Below are 22,726 nucleotides of genomic sequence, written 5' to 3'. Positions count from 1 at the left end.
AGCCCGTGGTAGAGTAGGAGGGAGGGTCCTTGGCAGATGAGGTGCTCTTTTAAAATCCACAGCCGAACCGGCTCCCTGCCCAACCTCAGCGCGTGTTCTGGCTACGGGCAAACCCAACCTCTAGCGGCCTCCATTTTCCCTGGCTCCATCTTCCCTGCCGTGCCTCAGTCCCGCTCCACCACTACCTCCCACGTGTCAGCGAGGGGCTCGGTGCAGCCACCGTGTCCTGTGGCTCCCCAGGGACCACTTGGCCCCACTGGCACGTGTCCCAGCACGGAAAGGAAAATAAGGTTCGGATGTCACCTCCCCAGTCAAGAGTGGAAAAATCTTTCCAAAAAACACGCTTTTAACTCCTCGCCGAGTGTAGCCGATGCTGGAGTCCCCAGTCCCACAGATTGCCAGCCAAACAGGGAATTTTCCACCTAGATCAAAGCAGAGCCACGTGGTTTTACAGGAACGGACATGGAGGTTGTGCCCTGTGCACCTGCCTGCCTGTCTCCTTGTTTTGGAAAACTGCAGTGACCATGGGGCACTGCGCAGGACCCTGAGGTCCCCTGCTCTCCACAATGTTGATTCAATCCCTCCTGACTCCCCCAGCACCCTATGTACTGTGGGGTGCAGGGAGGGCCTGGGGGGCTTTCCACGGACTGATGGCCCTAAATCCATCTGCCCTCCTAGAGATGTGGAATGAATGAGGCCTGACTGAACTCATGGCACACGTGATGGTGAGGAGGCTGCTGTGTGCATGCTAAGAGATAGGAGGAATTGGAGAGGTCAGAGAGGGAATCTCAGGAGTTTAGAGCTGTAAGGCCACCCTAGCCCCACTGCTGTCCCCCATGTATGGCCCTGCATCCCTCCTTCTGCTCTGAGGTAGAGGCTTCTGGGGAGCAGGGGGAAGTTTCTAGGGGCTGTGAGACTGTGGAGCTCTCTATGGAGCTTGGGAACTCTACAGGATTGCTTCTCAGTCTGTCCCTAGGTCGGTGAGCAAGGGACCAAGTGGGGAGAGCCCAGCCCCACATCTCAGGCACTCCTCAACACCAAGCCTGCTGAGCTTGCCCTCACAGACTTACAGACCAGGTGTGGGGAGTAGGAGACATGGGTTGGTGGGCAGGTCCCCTCCCATCAAGGGAAGGCCCAGAGCAGCTTAGAGGACACATATGGAATGGGGATGCTAGGTGGCACGAGGTGTCCTGTGGCCAGTAGAGCAGCACAGGGATAGTGCTGGGAGAAGGATGAGGAAAGCCTTCTTCACTGTCCTGAGTGATTAAGGGCTGCCACATCCTACTGGGACTGTGGCCCAACCTCACTCTTAGAGAGTGGGTGGATTTAGGGAGCCAGGATGCCCCTAAAGTGACTCGAACCCAGGTTTGCCCCACTGAGCCTATTCCAGTTTGCTTGCTGCAAACTGTGCCACAGTGGGCACAGGATCTTGGGGGACACCCGGGGATCTCTGGCCATGCCTTGTCACCTCCCCCACACCATCCCTGCCCTGGTAAGGGGTATCACCTCCCTCAGCCGCTCCGGTGTGGGCACCTCCCCGCCAGCCCAATCTGATGCACATCAAAGCCGGGGCAGAAGCACGGGCCACTTGGCCCGAGGACATTAGGCAGGGGAACATGCAAGCAGCCCCGGCTGGCGGTGGGGATGGTGGGAAACTCCTCAGGGAATCTGCACTTCCCATAAAGAGGCTGATTCCGGGAAGGAACCCCGGACCGGAGCCATCAGTGGGACTATTACGGCCACTCCAGCCACCTGAGACCTTTTTAGTCTCCAGCCAGGTCTGCTTCCAGCGACGGTGGTGTGGGGATTCTTCTGCCATCCAAGTACACAATTGCAGGGTCATTTGCATCTAAAATGGAAGCTGGGCCCTTTAGCGGCTCGTCGGCTCCTGATAAAGGGGCTGGGAGCCTGCTCAAGCACTAAACCCGCTAATGCAATCAGCGATCCCAGAACTCTGCACATCAAAAGTCCCCGGCTCCCTCATAGCAACCTCCCGGCCACAGACCTCCCCCTCCACCACCTTTCATCACTGCCAGGGTGGCTGTCACCCGGCTCCTGCGGAGCTCTGGGTGGTGGAAGCCCCAGAAGCAGGGATCGTGAAGGACCACCAGCCCTCCTTGGGTGCAGGATGGGCACACCGCCGTGCTCTTGCCTGCACCCCTCTCATAGAATAATTTAAGTTGGAAAGGACCTTAAAGATCATTTAGTTCCAACACCCATTGCCATAGGCAGGGACACCTTCCACTAGACCAGGCTGCTTGAAGCCTCATCCAGCCTGGTTACTCCAGCACCCCACTGCTGTAGTTTCCTTCTCTGTAGGACTTCTTTTGTTCCCATGCAGGTTGCGGAAGAACATGGCCATGGACAGACTGGGGAAGGGGCCACAGATCCCTCCACCCACCCAAGGGAGCCATGGGGCCAGCACAGGACAGGAGCACCCACAAACACTGTGACTCATGCGTGGAGTTACTAGTAACATCCGAAAGGAAACCGGCTGAGACAGCCCCGGCCCACATTCCCTGCGCCAGGGCGTGTCACCGTCTTCGTCCCACTGCATTGTGTCCCTAGAGAAAGGACTGGCAGCCCCTGTGCCACGTACCTACAGGGAGGATGCTGTTTGGCATCTGCTTAGCAGGCTGCCAGATGCTGGAGGCTCAGCTGGATGGGACAGCCAGCACCTCTGAGTGGCCTGGCTGTGGCTGCTATATCCCCCAAGGCGTGCTTGCAGACCAACCAGCATCTCCTCCTCTTGCTTTCCTCCTTGCTCATCCTCTGCACTTCCCAGGGTAGCCCCAGAGAGCCTTCCCTGGGTGTGGAGAGGACATTGCCCAAGGTGGCATCATGCTGCACCTGCAGGCGGGACAGATCTGAGCCATCTCTGCATCTGGAGGTGTGTACTGAGTGCTCTCACACCTCGGGCTGGTGGCCCTACTCCTCCTGCTCAGGAGGACCTGAGAGCTCCCTTGTCTCACTGCACAATCCTTGTCACAAGGACATGCTAGAGCCCATGCCCTGCCTGGATGGGCTCCTGGCTACAGCTCTCCTAGTATCCATCTACAGCAGGGCCTCAGGTCCACTGAAGGGACAGCACAGTGCTCCTGGAGGGACACAAGGACATCTACTCAGTGGCACAGGGGTGCTGGCTGCACTGGCTTGGTGCTGTCCAGGGCACTGGCCCATGGCTTCTGGCCAGCAGTTACCTCTCATGGCAAACACAGCTGCTTCCCCATCCTTCTCCGTACCCGGCTCGTGGCGCCGGCGCCAGCGACTGCTGCCATATGGTGCTGCTGTGTACACAGCGCCTGGGTACGCACAGCGCGGCGGGAGCGCTTGCACTGGGGTCTGCCTGGCCTCAGGGGGACCCAGCACCCCCTAAACAGCTGCACCCTTTGGCAAGGAGAGGGGTGGGGGCCCTCAAGTGCCTGTACAAGGGAGGTGGCCCCACTGCTGGCTGACCCGTGCCCGATCTGTCCGGCTGGAGATGGGGTAGTCTCCTGGCAAGGTCAGCATGTGGGGGAAGGAGCCCTTGGGGCAGGGCAGGGTTCTGCCAAGACTGCTGGTGACTTGGTGCTGCCAGTGCAACCAGTGAGCGCAGCAGGACGCAGGTGACTGTGGCGGTCCCACCCTGGCAGGGAAAGCTGGCAGTGACTCACCACCCTCACCAGCCCTGCCTGCTGGGTGACTCCTCCTGCACCCTGTCCCATGGCTCTTGCCAGCCCCTGCACCCTCCATACAGCAGCAGCCATGGGCCAAGATCCTGTGTGGTGCTGGCAGGGACAGTTGCCACCCATGGGGGACATTCCCTGGGCCTGAGGGCCCCCACATCACAGAGCAAAGGCTACACCTTGACACCCTGCTCCTGTGCCCTGGCTTGGTGGTACCAGATCCAGGACAGGGGCAAGAGAAAGTCATCCTCCACTCTTTTTTCCCTGCTTTTCCCCCCTCTTTGGGGGGAAACCTCAACTGCCTTCCAAAGGGTGCCTCCATCCTTCTGTTCCTAGCCAGTACATGGGGCAGGGAGAGAGGGAGTCCTTTTGGGACTGCCCCCGTTCCCAGAGCAGCACCTGGGGCTGAGCTGAGCTGAGCTCTGCTCAGCAAAACACCTCACTCAGCTGCCCCAGGGGCTCACAGGGGTGTGCACATCCCAGGGAAAGGATGCAGGCAACGTTTGCATGCATCCAGAGGGGATGGAAAGACACTTTGGGCTGCATCCAGGTTGTCAGTCCCACTTTTGAGAAGGGGGCTCTGGGTCAGGGTGTGGGGGATGGGCCAGGCAGGGATGAGGCAGCAAGCAGGAGGTGGGGAGGGGACCAGCTTTGGAACCCTCCCCAGGAGGTTTCCCCAGTAGAGTTTGGCTCCACTGCACGGCTGCTGTGACAGCAAGCAGGTCCCTTCAGTGCAATGGTCTCCTGCAGCAAGTGATGTGCTCTGGTCTTGCCACAGCTGGAGTGGCAGCAAGCCCAAGAGCACCCCCTGAGAGAGCGTGAGGCCCGGCCCCAACACTGATTGCAGCAGGGAGGACATGGGATGGGGAGATTCATGCCCAGGGTCTGGCAGGAGGCAGGCTGGCGGCTGCCAGAGTGGGGCCCAAGCCCTGCCTGCCCCAGCCATCCTGCACAAGTCCTGCAGGCACCCAGGCTGCTGGGGACCTGCACCAGCTCCCAGCCAGCACTCCCAGGCTGCAGGAGCACAGCTGTGGGCACACTGCTGCTTTGCTGCTCCCTGTGCTCCCATGGCTAAAGATGGGTACACACAGCCAAGGACCCCAAAACCTGTGCTCCAAGGGGGTGTGGGGTGAGTGACAGCAGATGAGATGGTTGGGAGCTGCAGAAGTTGGGGTTGGTGGGGGCTGGGGGGTGGGCAGTCAGGGGTGGGAAGTTGGACCCCAGCACTGATGTGTGGTGGTTTGCATTTTTGAGGGTCTCCCTGCAGTCCTGTTCCATTTGTGGGGGCTGGGTATGGTGAGGAGAGGAGCAGAGGGATCAAAGAGGCGGGGGAGAGGAACAGCTCGTGAGTTGTGGGTCATTATCTGTTATTAACATCTGTAATCTCCCAAGAGCAAACTGAGATTTACAGCCTGTTATTAGGCTGTTACTCAACCTGTTGTGCAACAGCTCAATTCAAAAAAAAAAAACACCCTGAATGTGATTAATAGCCTGCTAATAAGGGGGAAATCTCTCCTATTTAATTCAAACAGCCTCTACTGGGGCATTCCAAGAAGGTATGGGCTCTTAGCCCAGGTTCCCAGGCTGGCTGCTGGGCTCCTGCTGGGATTCCCCTGGGAACCCGCTCTGGATGGGGGTCCTGAGGGGGCGGTGGGTGCTGTTCCCCACCACAGATCTGGACTCTAGGTTCTCAAAGGCATTGGGTAGCAATTGCTGCCTCCTCCAAATGCTGCCTCCATGCGAAGTGTGTACTAGCTGGTCCCTGGCCATTCTCTGTGGTCACTCTGGAAGAGGTGGAAGAGGTGGAAAATCTGAGTCAGCTGTGGTTCTTATCCGAGCATCTCACCTTTTGTTTGGCCGTGACTCGCACCTGACTCACTTTGACCCCACAGCTTCCTGCCCTCCCGCCTTTCACTGCCTGTGGTCCAGAGGGTGTTCTCTGCCCCCAGCTGTTCCTACCCCAGCTACAGCTTCACCTGTTGGCTCTCACCCACTTTCCAGGCATCCCAACCTGCCTGTAAACAGCTCCCTGTCCCTGAGACCACTCCACTGGGAGTGCTCCCTGGTTCCTGAACTCTTCTGTCCCTGGGTCTTTGCCTTTCCAAATTGTCCCCTGACAGGATGAGAACAAGCAGGCAAGCGTCACATGGCTGTTCCCCTCAAATCAAATCTCTGGATGCTATTTGCATCCCACCTGGACCCCAAGGGCCTGTCCCTTATCCAGGATGGGGTCATGGACACAGTTTTGGGTGGAAGAGAAGATACCAACAAACCCCCTTGCACTTTGCAGCCTGCATTTCGCCTGTGCCACTAAGTCCATGGTCTCACTCAGCTGGCGTTTGACCCAGTGACTGAGCACCATGATTAATTGGATTGCACCCGGCCTCATTCCTACCCCTGCTGCCAGCCCAATTCCTGCCTGTGCTCCTGGGATGCTTCAGGAAAACCGCCAGCTGGGATCCACCTCTTTCCAGCATTTTCTTTTCCCTGCGGCATTAAATCCCTTGGCCACTTTCCTTGGACACACACTGGCCCTGCCCAGAGGGACTTGTAAGCTCTGCCCTAGATGAAGAATTCAACCACTCAGGAGCTGCTGCCGTCTCCATCCCTGGCTGAAGGCAACATCACCTGCAAGTGCCAGTGCTCCAGGTCTTGCCAGGAACAACTGGTTTCCAGGGCCATCCTCTGCCTGTCCTGGAGCAGTTGGAGGCACTGGGAAGCAGAGAACAGCTCATGCCACCTTCAGACGACACCCAGGGAGGACTGGAGGTTCTCTGGGCAGCTTCTTCCAGCAGCACGATGTCTGTTTAGGAGCAGATACACCTGGGGTGGGCTGGGGTTGGGTTGGGGGGCCCACAGGGCAGTGGGGACACAGACAACATCTGTCATCACCAGGGCAGTGGCACATCACAGTGGGGGACACAAGCATAGAGCTGGGGTCCCTACTCCCCACACGTGGCCATCCTGAAAAGCCAGGCACCTTTGGTTTGGCCAGCCTGCCTGTTGGCGATCCCTGTTGGAGCTGCCACCCACAGCCACCCCCAGCACAGGGCTGCAGCGGGCAGGGGCAGTGTCCGTGGCCCCTGGGCTCCCAAAGCATCCCGGCGGGTTGCTGCTGCTGGCTGTGTGGGCAGCCACACCGTGCCAGCCTGCCGCAGGGTTGCTCAACGCTGCAGAGGAGGGCGAGCTCAACCTGTCCCCGCGACCCACACAGTTAATGAGGGCCTTGGCGGTGCCTCGTCAGCAGGCACCCTCACTGCCCCGGCCGCGCGTCGCCCAGCGCGGCGCACGCGGCGCTGGAGCTCGGCCGCTGGCAGACCTGGCCCTGCCCGCGCCTCACGTGGCACTGCGGCCAGGCTGCATTTTCCACATTCCGCCCAGCTCTGAGTCACTGACATCTCCACTGCCAAAACCTGTACCCGTGCCTGGCTGTACCAGCAGCCCATGCTGGCTTCAGTGGCCATACATGGCTCCACGCAAGGCAATGGGCACCCGTCCCTGTGTGCATACGCTCCAGGACACTCTCCCCTGCCCTGGGGAGGGGTTTCCCACCCTACACCCTAGCAGAGTAGGGTAAATGCTCCTGCTTTGCCCTAGGGAAGCTTTGGTGCTGGGGGTCCTGCACCCCACAGGGAGCACCCACCTTTGTACCTTTACCCCAAGCATCCCAGGGAACATGCCAGGAGTGCCACCTCTGCAGCACTGGGCCTGGCCTGGCATTTACAAAAGTAGCCATGACCGAGGCCTCAGGCACATGGGAAGTATTTGACTGGTGGCACTGGTTGCTGGGGAGGCTGTGGGGATGGGGTGCAGAGGGAGGGGTGTGTGAGGCTCCTTCTTGCATTCCCCCAGCAACTTCTCAGGATGGCTCACTGTCAACAAGGAGTGCACACGCCTCTCCCACCACCTGTCCCTCCATCCCAGCACAGGACTCCCTGAATTCATTGTGAAGCCTGGCAAAGCTGTGCCAGGGATTGCCAACCTGTGACCCCCATCACAGCAGAGATTCCCACCCCAGCTGCCCTCCCGTGAGGCCATGGGCTCATGCCGGTGGCAGTGTGTGCAGTGACTTTGCCAAGCCCAGGACAGAGAGGCTGTGTGGATGGATGCTGTGAAATGAGTGTTTTAAGGTCACTCAAAATAATCACCAGTAAAGGTATCAGCAACAACAGGTTTAATATATAAAGGCAGTGGCACAACAGAGTTCTTGGCAAGGTTCACTCGACTACTTACTAGATAGTTAAAATATACAGAGGAAAAGCACACAAAAATCTAAAATCAATATCAGACTGTACTGAAATAAACACAAGATTCTCAGATCATAGTATGGCCGGGGTGGGGTGGTGCGGGGGGGATGCACCACCACAATGGAAGAGTCTGGATGACCAGCACACCACAGCAGCTCACCAGCCACGCACTGAGACAACCCCGGGGGAATCAGCCACGTGGGGAGGAGTGAAGTGAAGTGAAGTGAAGGGGGTTGGTGAGCGGGCACACAGGGTTCTGCACATGTGTGGGGTGTGAGGGATGTGGGGGGATACATGGTGTGGGGTCTGGGCTCACCCAGGTTTGCGTGGATACGGTGGGGGTGTACATCATATATGCATGTGTAGGGCATGTCTATACGTGTGCAGGGTGTGTGTGCATGTGTGGGGTGCACATGCATTCTGATGGGGGCATTTGCCTGTGCAGATGTGTGTGGGGGATACTGATGCACGCACACCATTTTTGGAGGGGTGTGGGGAGGCCTGTGTGTGCCTGCGGGATGTGTGTCCAGGCATGTGCCTTGCTCCCATGGAGGACAATGTAGAGGGGGTTGCAGGGGGTGTGCGTGTGGGTGACGTGTGCGTGTACTCAGGATGTACAGTGCAAAGTGCACACAATGTCGGGTGTGTGTCTGTCCACCCGCACCACACACAGACATGTGCAAATGCCCACGGCAGGAGTTCCCAGCACTCAGCAGTGTGGCTCATTCGGTGCCAGCAGGCCAGTGAGCTCCCGCGCAAGCAGGTGGCTGGGGAGCAGTCCTGAGCCCTTCCTGGTGCCTCTCCCCACAGCGGTGGCTCCAAGCCGTGACACAGGGGCCGGGCTGTCTCTTTCCGGCTGTTTCCCAGCCTGTCAGGCCAGTCATGTCAGGTCTTGCTGCGATTTCCCGGATGGTTGCTTGGCACCTTCCTCTTCCCCATCCGGATGGACAAGTTCCTGGAGCACCAAGCTGGGGCAACACATCTCCCTGGCTCCAGCCCTGCCTCCCCAGCTCCGTGCCCTGGCTTCGGCACCCTCCTCGGTGCTGGCCAGCTCCCTCCCTGGTGATGCTGGGCGGGCGGGGAGGGAGCGGGGCTGCGAGCGCTGGCTGCGGGCGGGCTCTGAGTCACTCCGGGGCGGGAGGTGCGGGGACAAACCTGCCGCCTCTGCCGGGCGGTCGGGGCGGCTGGACTGGCTGGGCGAGTCAGGCCCGGGCGGGCAGCGCGGGCGCCGTTCGTTTGCCGCTGTGGCTGGAGGACGTGCCGGGAGGAGCAGTGCTGGTGGGGATGGGCATCTCCTGGTGCTGGAACCCGGGGAGAGGTGCCCGGGGCTGGGCAGGAAGGCAGAGACTGCCCGGAACTGGAAGCGGGGCAGGCAGGACTGGGCTGGGATGGCTCTAGTGTGCTGGGCTCTCCTTCCCATTGTGCAGGACAGTACCAGCCATACAGGGATGCTCAGCCTTGGGGGGAGGTCGAATCTCTGGCCAAGCTCACACTGCCCATGGAAATACCCTTCCTGTCCAGAGCCACCCACAGCTCCATGCCACGGATAAGGACACGGGTTTGAGCAGAGGGTGTAGCTGTGGCCGCAGGCAGGCACGTGGGAGCTGCTTGCCACGCTGAGCCCTGCTGTGCCTCGCTGTCCCCACAGCCTGCTCAGGGCAACTCTGGCCATGCCACCACTCCTACCCCAACAGGAGAACAGCTCACATGCCTTCTTGCCCTCCCATCCTTCTGCATGTGGGGAAAGAGGCAGAGAGCGTGGCAGAAAAGACATGTTGGGTTAAGCCCCAGAGAAGCTGTTGGCACTGAGACAGCAGCCCTGCCCAGCCCCATGCACTACCAGAGCATCCTTTGGAGAGAGCTGGAGCATGCAGCTCAGGTACTGTGGTAATGCCAGATCCATTTCAGTGTCTCCAACAGCCAGGAACAGTCCTGGGACATTTCCCTCCAGGCCATACTAGGCTGTGGCTCTGTGCCCTCCTGGCCACACCAGGTAGGACATGGGCTCTTGGCTGGGGCAGAGGAGGTGCAGGCCCCTGGGTACCTGGACCTGCTCCCTTTATTCCCAAAACCTGTGATTAACATTGCTGCCAGGGTCTGTAATTACCTACCACTATTCCTGCCAGAAGCAGGGTCCTGGTGGGACAATCCTCCTGCAGGGAGCCAGAGGGACCCCCAGGCTAGAAGTCCCATCTGATACCCTGCCGGATCCACTGGAGAGACAGAAGGGCAGACCCTGCATGACCACTGGAGAGACAGAAGGGCTCCCTTCATCCTTGGCATTTCCAGGAGCCCCTCAGGTGTGGTGAACCAGCAGCCACTGCTCAGGGTACCAGGAAACATGAGGCAAGTGAAGTGAGAATCACTGGCTCAGCCCTCGGGAGGGAAGAGTGGGGCTGACCAGCCTCACTGCTGAGTCAGGGTCTTGTCCCTGGCAAGCAAGACCAGATCCTGGCTGACAGAGGAGGGATAGAGCCCCTCAGTGCCAGGAGGCTGTGCTCCTGAGCTCCACTCTCCATCCACAATGAAGTCCCTCCCATCCTTGCCATAGACATCTGGCTAATGAGCCCCATAGTTCCTGCTGGGAAGGTGCTGGGAACCTTGTCCTTCTGCGTTTGTAACCCCTCCCTGCCTGGGCTCCTGCAGTCTGCCCCGTGTCCTCTCCTTGCTGAGAACTAGAAGGTGAGGATGCACCAGCCATAGGGACCCAGACTTTGGGGCTGGCTACTGACAAGTCCAGATACCCCAGTAGAGCCAGAATATGCACATCTTGTGTGGTCCCATCCAGCCCCACAGGTGTCCTGGGGAATGGCTTGGGGGAGGACCATGTTGGAGAGACCCAAAGGTCCCTGTGGTCCACACAGGGCAGCGGGGTGGAGGTATAGGGATGGGGCTGTGGCAGGGACCAGGCAGCACCCTTATGGATATCTGGGGTGAAGGTCTGCCCATTGCAGCCAGTGGCAGGGGCCTGCTGTGGTGTAAGGCAGCCAAGTGCATTGCCCCAGAAGGGACAGCCGCAATTTTCATCACTGGAGGAACCTAATCCTGAGTACAAGAAGGTGTCAGAGCCTGGCACACCTGCACACATCTGTGCACAGGGCTGTACATGCCTGGCACATACACAGGGGGATGTGCAGAGCATGGGCAGATCCCCTGCAGCAGCATGTGGGCAGCACCTGTGACTCCTGCCCTGGCTCCAGCGCCATTGGATCACAGCAGTGTCTAGAGTGAGGGTGCTGGACACAAAGGCCCCCAACAAACCCACCATGTTCCTATTGTCCCCCACATTGTCCCACAGGAGCCTTTACCCTATGAGCGATGCTTGCCTGGGGCCAGGACAGGTAGAGCAGGATCCCTGCCCTGGTCTGTCATTTTGTCTCTAATAGGATTCCCTGCTGTTCCCCTTCATCAGGGCTGAATGAGGGCTGGCTAATGAGGGGAGTGTGATTATCGGGGCAGGGGGCTGGCTCTGGCCAGAGGGAGGTTTCCCTGGACCAGGTAATGACAAGCTTTTGTCCCCTCTGCTCCTACCCCCGACAGAGACAGGTGGATGAGGATGCCCCTGGCAAAGAGTAGTTATCAAAGAGCTGAACTCAGCAATTCCCAGCCATTCCCACCCCCCCCTACAGTGTTACACTAAGGGGATACCTTGGCTGCTGGAGCCTGGCCAGGGACTCAGGAGTCCTGGCTCCAGTTCATCTGCCCAGCCCCAGAGGGTCAGCTCGTGAGACATCCCAGCACTGTCATCCACAAGCCTGAGGATCCTGGTGCCAGCTAGGAACCCCATCCAGCCATGGTCTTGTCTCAGGACACCACATTTCTAGTGGCCAGGGTGTACCAGGATGGGATGGATGCCTGGGCAGCAGGTTCCAACCTGCACCAGCCCCAGGCCAGAGCAGCATGGGCTGAAAAGAGGCATGTGGGGCCAGTAGCCCCCCACACTGCTCACCCATGCCAGCATAGGGGTACACAGGAGGCAGCACTGTTTGGGACACATACTGGAGCCATGGATGCTGGAACAGGGTCTGGCTCTGCATGGGCTGAGCTGGGCACTGTAACTGGAAGAGGCCAGGGCAGAGCAGGGAGGTGAGTGGGACCAGCTCCCACTCCTGTGGGTGCTGAGGGTGCTTTCAGTCCTCTGGGGATGGAGGTGTGGGTCCCCACTTTAGCCAAGGTCAGCCAGTGCTTGGACATGCTTTAGCCCTGCTGAGGTCCTGCACCCTGTGAGGCTGCAAGGACGTGAGGAACCCAGGCTGTGGACATGGTTTGCAGAGGCAGGACCCTGCAGTAGGACCCTGGTACAGCCAGCACACAGGGAAGGTGCCGTGCCTGCAGCCTGGCAAGCAGGTGGGTGGAGAAGCAGATGGATCGCGTGCGACAGTCCAGAGATAATTCACTGCTCCTGAGGAGAGAAATCTTCCACCTGGAAAGGAATCTGCCTTCCTCCGCCCTCAGCCCAGGAGGCTGCAGGGCCCAGAGGAGCAGGGAGGGGTGTGCAGGTGGGCTGCTGCCCTGTGAACCCTGCCCAGGCAGGGCAGGCAGCACCCTTCAGAGGTGGGGCACCCGCAGTGCTGCCGTATCTGCACAGAACCCCTCTGCCTCACAGACACGAGCCCTGACTCTCCAGCGGGATTCTGGGGAGGAAGCTGGGGTTGACACCAGCTGCTCATCCACCCTGCAACTGAACATTCACAACCACGGCCAGCACTGCCCCTGTGCCAGGGGCATGTGCTGGGGTGAGCTGGACGGTGCTTCCCAGTCCCACTTGCCAGTGGCCACCAACATCCCAGCAGCTCCTGTCCCTGCATACAGGTGGTAGCATGATCCTGGTGGGGTGCTTAGAGGCCCTGGCAAGGTGCAGTACATGCACAGCTTTGGGAAAAGGCTGTGCCAGGCAACTTTGAGAGGGCTGGGAGCCAGAGCGGCTGGAGGGCCCACGGGGAGGGTATAGGCTGCATGCCCCAGCCCATCACTGCTGCGTTAGGGAAGCCGGCTCTGTGGCAGGCCCTGGCATGAAGCAGTGTCTCTGCTGAACACCTCCTGTCTCTTAGCATCTCCCAGGGGATGCAGCACATTCCTCTATGGGTGTCCTGACCTTCAGGCTGCTGAGTACACAACTGACACGTGTGTGTGTGTGTGTGTGTGTGTGTGTACACATGTGTCTGAGCATGAGCATATTGGCTGTGCACGTGACACATCTCCAGTCAAGGCTAATTAGATAGTGAGCTGATCAGCAAACGACCCCCCCCCCCCGCACTGGCTTTCTGGGCACAGCAAAGAAAACAAGTGAGGATCAGTGAGGACACAAGTCCTCCCCAAGCATCCCTCCCAGCCACACCTGAGCCACAAGCAGTCTCACACCAGGATCTGAGGGTAGATGTCTCTGGGGGAGGGCTTTCCCCACCTTCAGACAGGTACCCCCATTCCTGTTGTTCTTGTCCTCAGCTCTCTACCTCTTTGGGAAATGGGCTGAGAGGATGAGGACAACATGCCAGCAAGGATGCTGGAGCAGGCTGCCAGACTGGGGAAGGTCGGGAACCCAGGGAGGTGGTCTTGGCTCCCCACGACAGACAGACACATCAGGGGGGCACAGGGATGCCCTGTTGAGCCAAGGACACAGGTGGCCATGCCAAGCACCCTACCTGCAGTGGACAGTGGTCCTCTCCCTGGCACTGCCACACTCCCCTGCCAGTCCCTGTGTCGCCTTACTGTCCTGTCCCGCACAAACATTCCCTCACTCCCGGCCACAGTAAATATTGTTGCAGGGCAAACAGTGAATCAGCCCTCTTTGTTCGAGTGCTGCTGGCAGCCCCATCTTGTTCGACTGCTGTTTAATGACCCTCCAGTTGTGTACCCTGGAGGTACTCATTAACCTCAGGCTGCAGATGGTGAGGAGGACGGATCTGAACTAGCCAGTAACAGTTTGCTCGTGTTGGAGACCGGCTCTGGGTGAATTCTGGTGACCTTTTGCCAGGTGCGGATGTGCCAGAGGTTTCCCCTCACACCTCTGCAAGGTGCAGCCAACCCACTGACAGCCCAGCATGCCCACAGGCTCATGTTCTTATCTCAGCCCATAGATTCTATTTTGTTTTTTTCCTGATTCTCCTCCCCATCCCATCAGTGGGGACGTGGGAAGGGGAAATGAGTGAGTGGTTGTGCGGTACTCAGCTGCTGACTGGGGTTAAACCTTGACACCACCCCAGGGTACAGCACTGTGAGGCTCGGCTTGAGGCAGCGTCCCCTTCATAGCATCCCCTTTCAGCTCAGTCCATGCTCTTGGCACAGCCATGGGGCATGGAGGAGCTGCTGGCTCCTGCAGAGGGATGCTCCAGCCTCTCTGTGCACCAGGAGAGTTTCAGAGGCCTCATGGTGGGAGCTGTGGTGGGGAGACCTGTGCAGCACATCTTTGGCAGGTCAGTTAGGACCACGAAAGTGAGCAGCTGGACATCCTGAGAGGTGCAGGGTGCAGGACAGGGGATGGAAATGGGTAGTCCAGGAAGGACTGGGAGGAACATGGGTTCTGGGCCCAAAGGTTCTTGTGCCAGCGCTAAGAGGCTGCTCCTGCTCCTACTGCTCCGCCTGGTCCTCACCTTTGATTCACATGTTCCTGGCTCTTCCCCAACACCTCAACCTCCACTCCACACCGTAGTCTGGCTCCTCTTCCTGTAGTGATCTGGGTCTTGCCTCTCACTGTCACTCTGGCCCTGCCCCACGGTGGTCCCATGGTGGTAGGTCCCCAAATGGCAGTGCCACCACAGCCCAGGGACGCCTCATGCACCAGCTCTGGGGCTGGGGCCAGAGTGCCTCAAGATCCCCAGGGCCCCAGCACTTGTGGCACAGGTTCCCACAGTGACCCCCAGCATCAGACATCTGGTGCCCCACACCAGCCACAGAAGGTGGCAGGAGCCAAATCCACCCCTCTGTGTCCCCATGAAAATCTATTCCCAGGGCACTGGGCAAACGGGGCTGGTGGCAGGCGACAGCACAGCGCCTGGGGCCATCCCCACTCCCACAGCAAACTGCAAGAGTCAACGTTTCTGGAGGAGCAGCAAGAGTGTCTGCTGGATCTTTTCCCCCGAGGGCCCAGTGGGATCGGAACAGGGCTGTGGCATGGAGTAGTTCTCTGTGGCTGTTTCCCTGTAGGGCAGCACAGGACCCAGCTGTGCTGCCGGCAGAGGGGACAGCCCAGGCAGGACTACAGAGACTGCGCGGTGTGCCCGACGTGCTGGATCGGGGCTGCCAGGCAGGCCCCGATAAACATCTAGCCTCTCTGTTTATTTACGACTGAGGATATTTATATCGCAGAGTCCTTTAAATTTAGCTGGGGACACACCCAGGCACCATCCAGTGCTGACGGCCGTTGGGAGCTCCCGGCGCAGCCTGAGCTGCCACACCAACTCAGGCAGTGGGTACACCAGCAGCACCACATGTGCCCCAGAACTGGCACCCCCAGGACCGTCATCCGCTGTGGGGTGCAAGGCACAGGAGCATGACTGTGGGGACAGCAGCACTTCTTATGAGGGCAGGATGAGGCTGCATCCCAGAGGGACAGGGTTCTCCGGGATCATGGCACAGGCTCTGTGCCCACGCAGTGAGAACGCCAGTGCCAGCAGGGCAGGTCCATATCTCCTCTGACACAAACTGACACCTTCCCAGCTGGGTGTTCAGTGCCATGTGGGGCTGGTTGTGGGTTCAGAAACAACCCTGGGGCTACATCCCGAAGTTACAGCCTGGAGCTCAGCCGGGTGAGCTTGGAGCAGCCCGAGGCCGTGGGGCACGCTGTGCCACCCCGACTCAGCAGGCTTTGTCCCCTGGCCCCCGTCCCTCCGGGCACTGATGCGGGGCCGGCGGGGCCGTGCGGAGCATCTCCCGCCGCCGCCGCGGTGTCTGCCTCCCTCTGCCGGCAGCGGGGCACCCGCCGCTCCGCTCTGCCGCTCCCGGCTCTTGGAGCACCGGGTTTTGCGGTGCCTCGGCCCCGAGGCAGCACCGTCCCCTGCCAGCCAGACCCACTGCCCCTTTCTTCCCCTTCACCCAGCTTTCGGTGAAATGCGGCATTTTGTTCTCACAGTTTCCGGCTGCTCCGTGTGTCGCTCTGTCCGTGTCGCTATGGCATCGTCTGCAGAGCAGAGGTTTGGCATTGCCCCTGCCCTGCAGTGAAGTGCAGAGCAGCCTTCAGACACCCACAGACCTGGCTGCCCCATGTCCCATGCGGACCTGTGTGAGGTGCCATGGACGTTCACCTGAGCATCCCTCAGGGCTTGCAGCCCTGTGCTGTGTGGACGTGCCACCATGCTCATCTTACCAGACTCCTTGCTGGTCTGCCCAGTGCCTTTAACAAGTGAATTCCTTGTCTCAGAGAGGGACCCAATAGTTTTGGACAGGCGAGGTCAAGTTTCCACGAGGCAAAGGCAACGTGCATTAGGATCCCTACCCGCTTAGTCTTTATTAATTAGATCCCATCTCAGATTCTGCTGTTTCTCCAGGATAGATGTGATGCCCACCAGCCTGTGATTGCCTTTGACAACTAAGACAGCCCTGTGTCTTCCCATAAATGTGCTGCGCTTCATCCTGCTCTGACACCAAGCCTTTTACCTCTAGCTCGTCCTGAAATCCCTGCCTCCTGGACCAAAAAAAAGTCCTAAACAACTGAGCAGTGGGAGCTCAGGGCTGGTCAGCCTGAACAGGGCCTCCATGCCTATCACCCCAGAATGCCATCCCTCTCCATGGGGACAATATACCCAGCTGCTCCTCAGGTCTGGGCCATCCCTCTCAGCCTGTTCCCTCTGTCCCCTGCTTCCCTTACTGCTGCCAAGTCACATTAAAAGCTGCAAAGCTGCATGGCAGAGCTTGCTGGGGTGAGTGTCCCGAGGACAGGCAGCTCTGCATGGCAGAGCCTGGCCATGCCCGGAGGCTGCCTGTCCCTGTCCTTAGACATTCCCGAGCTTGTTTTCAGGCTTGGAGACACTCTTAGCAGCACAGAGCAGGGATATCTGGATTTAATCTGCTCCTCCTATCTCCAGCTTTACATGTGGAGACGTGAGCCATTCTGGGGGTGATGGGTGTTCGGCTACAAGGCAGCACCGGCAAACACCAGGTGTTGGACACCCAGGAAGAGACAGCCCTTGTACCTGTCAGCAGCGAGGACGAAGGGGACTCACGCCAGGCTGTGCCCACCGCCCATAGAGTACAGTAGGAGCAGGGCAGGATCGGGACCCGCTGCTTTGCCGGAGGCTGCAGTGAGAGGCATCTGTCCGCAGAGGGAGCGCGGCTCCTTCCCGGCCGCACTCCTCCTCCTCCTCCTCCTCCTTCTCCTCCTGCCGGCAGCTCCTCTCCGGGCCCCGGCCCCTCTTCCCGTGAGTGCGGACCCTCAGCATCTCCAGGTCCCCCGGGATCCCCTGCACAGAGGAGTGTGAGCTGCGGGACAGGCGGGTGGAGGGGTGACCCTCACTGAGCAAGGTTGGGTCACACCTGAGCCCTGTCCATGCAGCGTGGCTGTCTCCATCCCTCTGGATATGTACTGGGGACATCCCACCCAGCTGCTTAGGGGTTCCCCAGCATTCAGGTCTATCACGACAGCTGGCAGAACCCGTAGCACCCTCTCATCTCTGCCAGGACCAGGAATTTAATTTAAAATTACCTGTCCTGGGGTCCGTGGGCTTCAACCATGGAGCCCTCCAGCAGCCCCCTGACACTCTGGGACCCTCACTCCAAACACAGCTGGTGTTTCTTTTGCACCACGAGGTGCTGGATTGTCACGGTCCCAGTGAGAAAGGCACTCACACTCTTTAAGTGATGTTTAAAATGCTGTTTAATAGAGCTCACACTACAGAGTGACTACTACAGATAGTCTTTGACCCCATGACACGCAGGAACCCTGAGCTTCCCTGCATTAAACAGACTTCCAATCCACATATAGCACACCATGTAGACCTCACCAGTGGAAAAGGTTATCCCAGTTGAGTCCTTTGAGCTATTACAGAATTTTCTTATAAGTAAACAGCTCTATTCATTATTTTACTGATATAGTAGTATGAGAACTTCTTGCTGCTGTCTTAGATGAAGGCACAGATATGCACATGACAGTACCAGGCATGAGCTCCCTGCAGACTTCCCTGTTACGGCTTGATTTCTAACCTGAAGGAGCTTACCCCGGAGCCAAGGGATGCCCACAGCATAGGCCTGGGCCTGCTCAGACTTGCTGATACATGGGTCACTAACTCCTCGGCATACCATGGTCTCCTGGCCAGGGCCACAGCAGCACCCTGGTTGTAGCAGCATGTCAGAGCTGCAGGGAGATGAGCTGCCCCCAGCCCTGATGATGTCACTGTGTGTCCCACCTCCACTGGGGTGCTTGGCTGAATTCCCCGAAGGAAAGAGGATGGGTGAGGAGAAACCTCATGGTCATGCCCCAAGGGGAACTGAAACCCCTGTGTCATGCAGGGTGGAGCACTGAGGGGTGAGTGGGGTGGGCAGCACCTTGTCCTCCTCATTGCCCTTGAGGATGCAAAGGAGGTGGCCTTGAGGCCAGTCTCCATGGATTTGCATCAGCAAATGTCATAGGTGGGCAAGTGCCAGCTGCTGCTTTGCCATGCTGGTGCAGCTGTTGTCCCTTGTCCCTCACCCCTATGCCTTCTCTGTGGGACTGCCACTACCCTGTACCCCACGGAAACTGCCCAGCCTAGCCTCAGCATCCAGGTGTGGTCTATGCTGGGGTCCCTGCCTGCCCACCACTCCTCAGGGATGGAGCACCAGCCCCAGCAGGGCAGCAATACCACTCCATTTTGCCAGAGCCCAAGAGCCAGCTGGCTGGGCCGGGGAGAGGAATTTAGTGGCAGAGAGTTGTAAGCCCAGTCCCTGTGTATGGCTGGCTTGTGGCAAAAGGGGAACGGGATGGGGAAGGGGATGGGGGGCACCCAGTGGCATATGACTGGCTGCCAAGTTGCAAGAGGAGCCTGGAGCATTTCTGCAATCCCTACCCAACCTCTGGGCACCAGCTATCCCTGTCTGGGGGCAAAGGTGGGTTTGAGGAGTCCCAGGGCTTTGGCCCCCAGGCAGAGCACCCATGGGGGCATTGGGGCAGGGCAAGGAGACAGTCCCTGGGGCAATGCTTGCCCCAGCCCCAGTTTCTCTGCAGCATGTGGGCAGTGGGCTGAGCATTGCAGCAGGATGGCAACCCCTTCCAGCTGCTCCAGGTCCATGGGGTGCTGTCATGGGATAGCTCCCAGCGGCCAGGCAGCGGGGGAGTGGGGACAGCTATTTTGGGCAGCCCAAGGCACCCCAGCTGTCATGCTCTCTGCAGCACAGCGCACTGGGGCAGGGAATTGGTTACTGCCCTCAGAAGCATTAGGGGAGGTGCACATGCTTCCTATGAGGTGCCCAGCACCCTGTTGCCCCCCACATTAGGAGAGAGCCACATCCCAGGGACCAGGCAACCCAGTGCAGAGCTGATATGGCTGATGCTGAACCCACCCAGATGGCTCTGTGCCTCCCAGCCAGTGCAACCAGAACAGAGGGAGGAACAACAGCCTCAGGACCCCAGTACAAGCTCCCAGCAGTGAAACTCTTGTCTGTACCCAGGAATTTCCGTACCAGCCACACCTATCCATGGTGTGAGACACAAGCCCTGTGCTGTGAGCTGGGTGCTGTGTGTGCCACTAAAGAAGGCTGCAGGGAGGGCACAATGGGGCAGTGTGGGGGCCAGCTTCAACCCTTGTGGCTGCTGTCCCGCAGGGCATCCACGCCCATCTTGCTGCCCATCCAAGCCAGAGCTTTCCCCAGGCTGACTGGATCCTCCGTAAGGGAATTTTCCTAGGTCACTAGCAGGCACGAGAGTGGAAAGTTCCCAGGAGCTGTGTCTGCTGGGGACAGAGCTCCCTGTGGCCAGGAGCAATGATGCCTGTGGCATTTCCTCCCATCTCCGAGGTCACTTGCCTGTCCTGGCACTCACCCAGGCTGAGGGCACTCAGCAGAATCCTGGAGCTGGAGAGGGTGTGAGCTGCTGGTAAAGCCAGTAAAGCCCAGGGCAGGGCATGGCAGTGACAGGGAGTGGGGAGCTAAGCCCGGGGCTGGATGAGGGGCAGCTGTTGGCACAGGAGGCACAGGAGTCCCAGGATGCAGGATAGTGCCAGAGCAGGAGCATGGCACTGCCCCCACAGCGTTGCAAACACATCAGGTCTATGCTGGGGAGCAAGGCAGCTCTTACGAGGTGGCCTCAAATTGCTGGCAAATCAGGGACAATTTGGGGGGCTTTCCGAGAGCTCAGATACCATCATGGGACCTTTCGGGTGGGAGAATGACATGCTGTCATAGAACAGTGCCTTTCCCCATGTGTCAGGCAGGATGGGAGTGACATGCCAGAGAAAAAAGAAAGATGTGAAAGCTGGAAGGACAAAACATGAGCTAGTGGCTCTTCTGTGGCATTTCCCCTGCTCCTTTTGCAGGGTCTTTCCTGGTAATGTAGGACCAGTTGTGAAATCCCCAGAGAGGGCATATCCAGTCTGTGTAGGGACTTCTACTCCCATTCTTCCAATCCTGACAACAGAGATTGTTCCCCACCAGCTCACTCCCTCTCCAGGCTCCAGTGCTCAGGTGGGAAGCTTGGGGACCAGCAGGAGGGTCACTCTTGAGTGTGTGGTTCCCCAATCTTGGCAGCTCCTCAGGCAGCCCAATGCTGACCTGCATATTTTGGTGATGTACCATCATGCCAAAGCTGAATTTTGACTTCCCTCTGCCTCCCACCCCAGAACTCATGCAAGCACTGGGGGTGTGATCCTGGATGGGGAGGGTAGGAAGCCCCCAGATCTGCACGCAGCATCCCACCGTGGGGAGACCTCGAGGCCAGATCCAGCTCTGGTGGTGCTGGGGGCACACAGTGCTCAGGAATTGCTTGGGAAAAAACTCCAGGGTCCCCCTGGGGAGGTGGACAGCCAGCCTCCATGTCAGGCACATAGTGGGGACAGCATTAAAACCCACTGCTTTTGATGCACGCCCAGACTCAAGGACAAGCTCTGGGTCACGTCAGGGCTCCAACCGCTTGAGGATGACCACAAGCCCGTGCTGCTGTCCCAGTGCATAGGAAATTTTCAGGGGTTGTTGTGGTGTTTTGACCAGCCCATCCCTCTTGCAGGTGCTGGGAGCTGGCATTTCCTCCCCACCCTTCACCCCCCCTGGATCCCTGCCCGCATTTGCCCACAGTTTCCCAGGCAACAGCACCCATGGAGATACAAGAGGAGAGGCCATGCTGCCTAGGCAGCGGTGCCACCAGCATGTCAACCCATGTCCCCCACGGAGCTGGCGCTGACTCCATGAGGTCACTGCACCTGCCCGCAGAAACAGAAGCTTCCAGCCCCACAGATCTGAATGGCACTGGGGAAGGGGTGCTGTGGCATCACCCCCACCGCTGTGCGAGGGCTTGGGGACACTGTGACATCTGCCAGCCGGGGGAGGGATGGTGAGGAAAGAAAGAGATGGGTTCCCCAAGGGCGGGAATGGGGGAATGATTGCTACCAGATGGGGAGAGATGGATGAAGTGGACACAAGCACAGGCTGGAGCACCCCTCCTAAATTCCTTTGGCACTGCAGCCTCTCACCTCACAGATTACTTTTGGTCTCTGCTCCTGCTGTGTCTCTGGGCACCATGAGACCCCAGGAAAGCCCTGACCAGCACATCAGGACCATGGCCAAAGCTGAGGGTACACCAAATGTCTAGGCTCCTGGGAAGGAGGTGTTTGCAGGGTGCAGGGTGCTAAAAGGGCACTGCAATTTCTTGGAGGCTGCAAGGGGGGAAGGAGCAGCCCCTCACTGACACTCCTGGGGGCTGCAGGACCCCTCCTCCTCTTTCCTCACATCAAGCACACAGAAAATAAGAGAGATCCTGAGAAGGGTGTTTGAAAGCATGAGTTTCACCCGTTGAAATCCATCCCTTAAGGATCTAATCTGTAACTCCACAGCTGGCAGCTCCTCTCCAAAGCCCAGACCCTGAGGCAGGGGTGCGGGTTGCAGCTGAGTTCTGGCTCTGACACAGGACGCTGGGTGTGGGGTGCTGGATTCAGGTGCTGGGTGCTGGATTTGGGCTGCAGGGTGGGGCGTGAGGCCACAGGCAGCCAGGAGCGAGGTTGCTAGTGAGAAACCTGGCTCCTGGTGCAGAGCATGTGCGGGTGCTGGGAGGGCGTGGGAGGACATGAGCACCCGCCTGCACTGCTGCCTTCCCCTTCCTGCTGTGGGAGCCCTGACTTTGGCTTTACCACACGCAAAACGAAAGTAGTGCTGGCATATGACTGTGCTGGAGCTGTCTCCCATTCTGCAGCCCAGAACCCTGCTGAGTCTGTTGCAATGTGGCCTGGACAGACACCCCTGAGCCACCCATCCCATCACTGCCCCACCTCCACCCCATCCCTGTGGAGGATTTCCTTAACTAGGCAGCAACCCGCAAGGACGGCAGGGATCCATGGAGACTCGTAAGGGGTGCTCCCCAAGTTGATTGGAACACCAGGAACACCAGGGGGTCAGCCCTGAGATGGGGTGCAGGGCTGTGGAGGTGGAAAAGACCAGAAGACTCTCAGTGGGTGAGATGTGGGAAGGGCTGTGCTGTTGGTGAACTTGAGGTGCTGAGCTGCACCCCTGCCGTGCTCCCCAACAGATGCCCTGAAGCCCCAGGGTACAGTGCACCCCAGGAACTGGGAGAGATCCAGGGAGCAGGGCAGGGTGCCGGAGTGCAGGCACCCGTCCCAGCACGTGGGAAGCCCATTGGGAAGGAGAGGGGAGGGAGAGGAGGCCTCGGCGAGGGGCCAAGCAAGGGGCGGCCCCTGGCGCACC

Source organism: Manacus candei, unplaced genomic scaffold (assembly GCF_025592945.1).
Source record: "Manacus candei isolate 608988 ecotype Guabito, Panama unplaced genomic scaffold, ASM2559294v1 h1tg000005l, whole genome shotgun sequence".
NCBI classification, from domain to species: domain Eukaryota; kingdom Metazoa; phylum Chordata; class Aves; order Passeriformes; family Pipridae; genus Manacus; species Manacus candei.
This window is presented reverse-complemented; position numbering follows the sequence as displayed.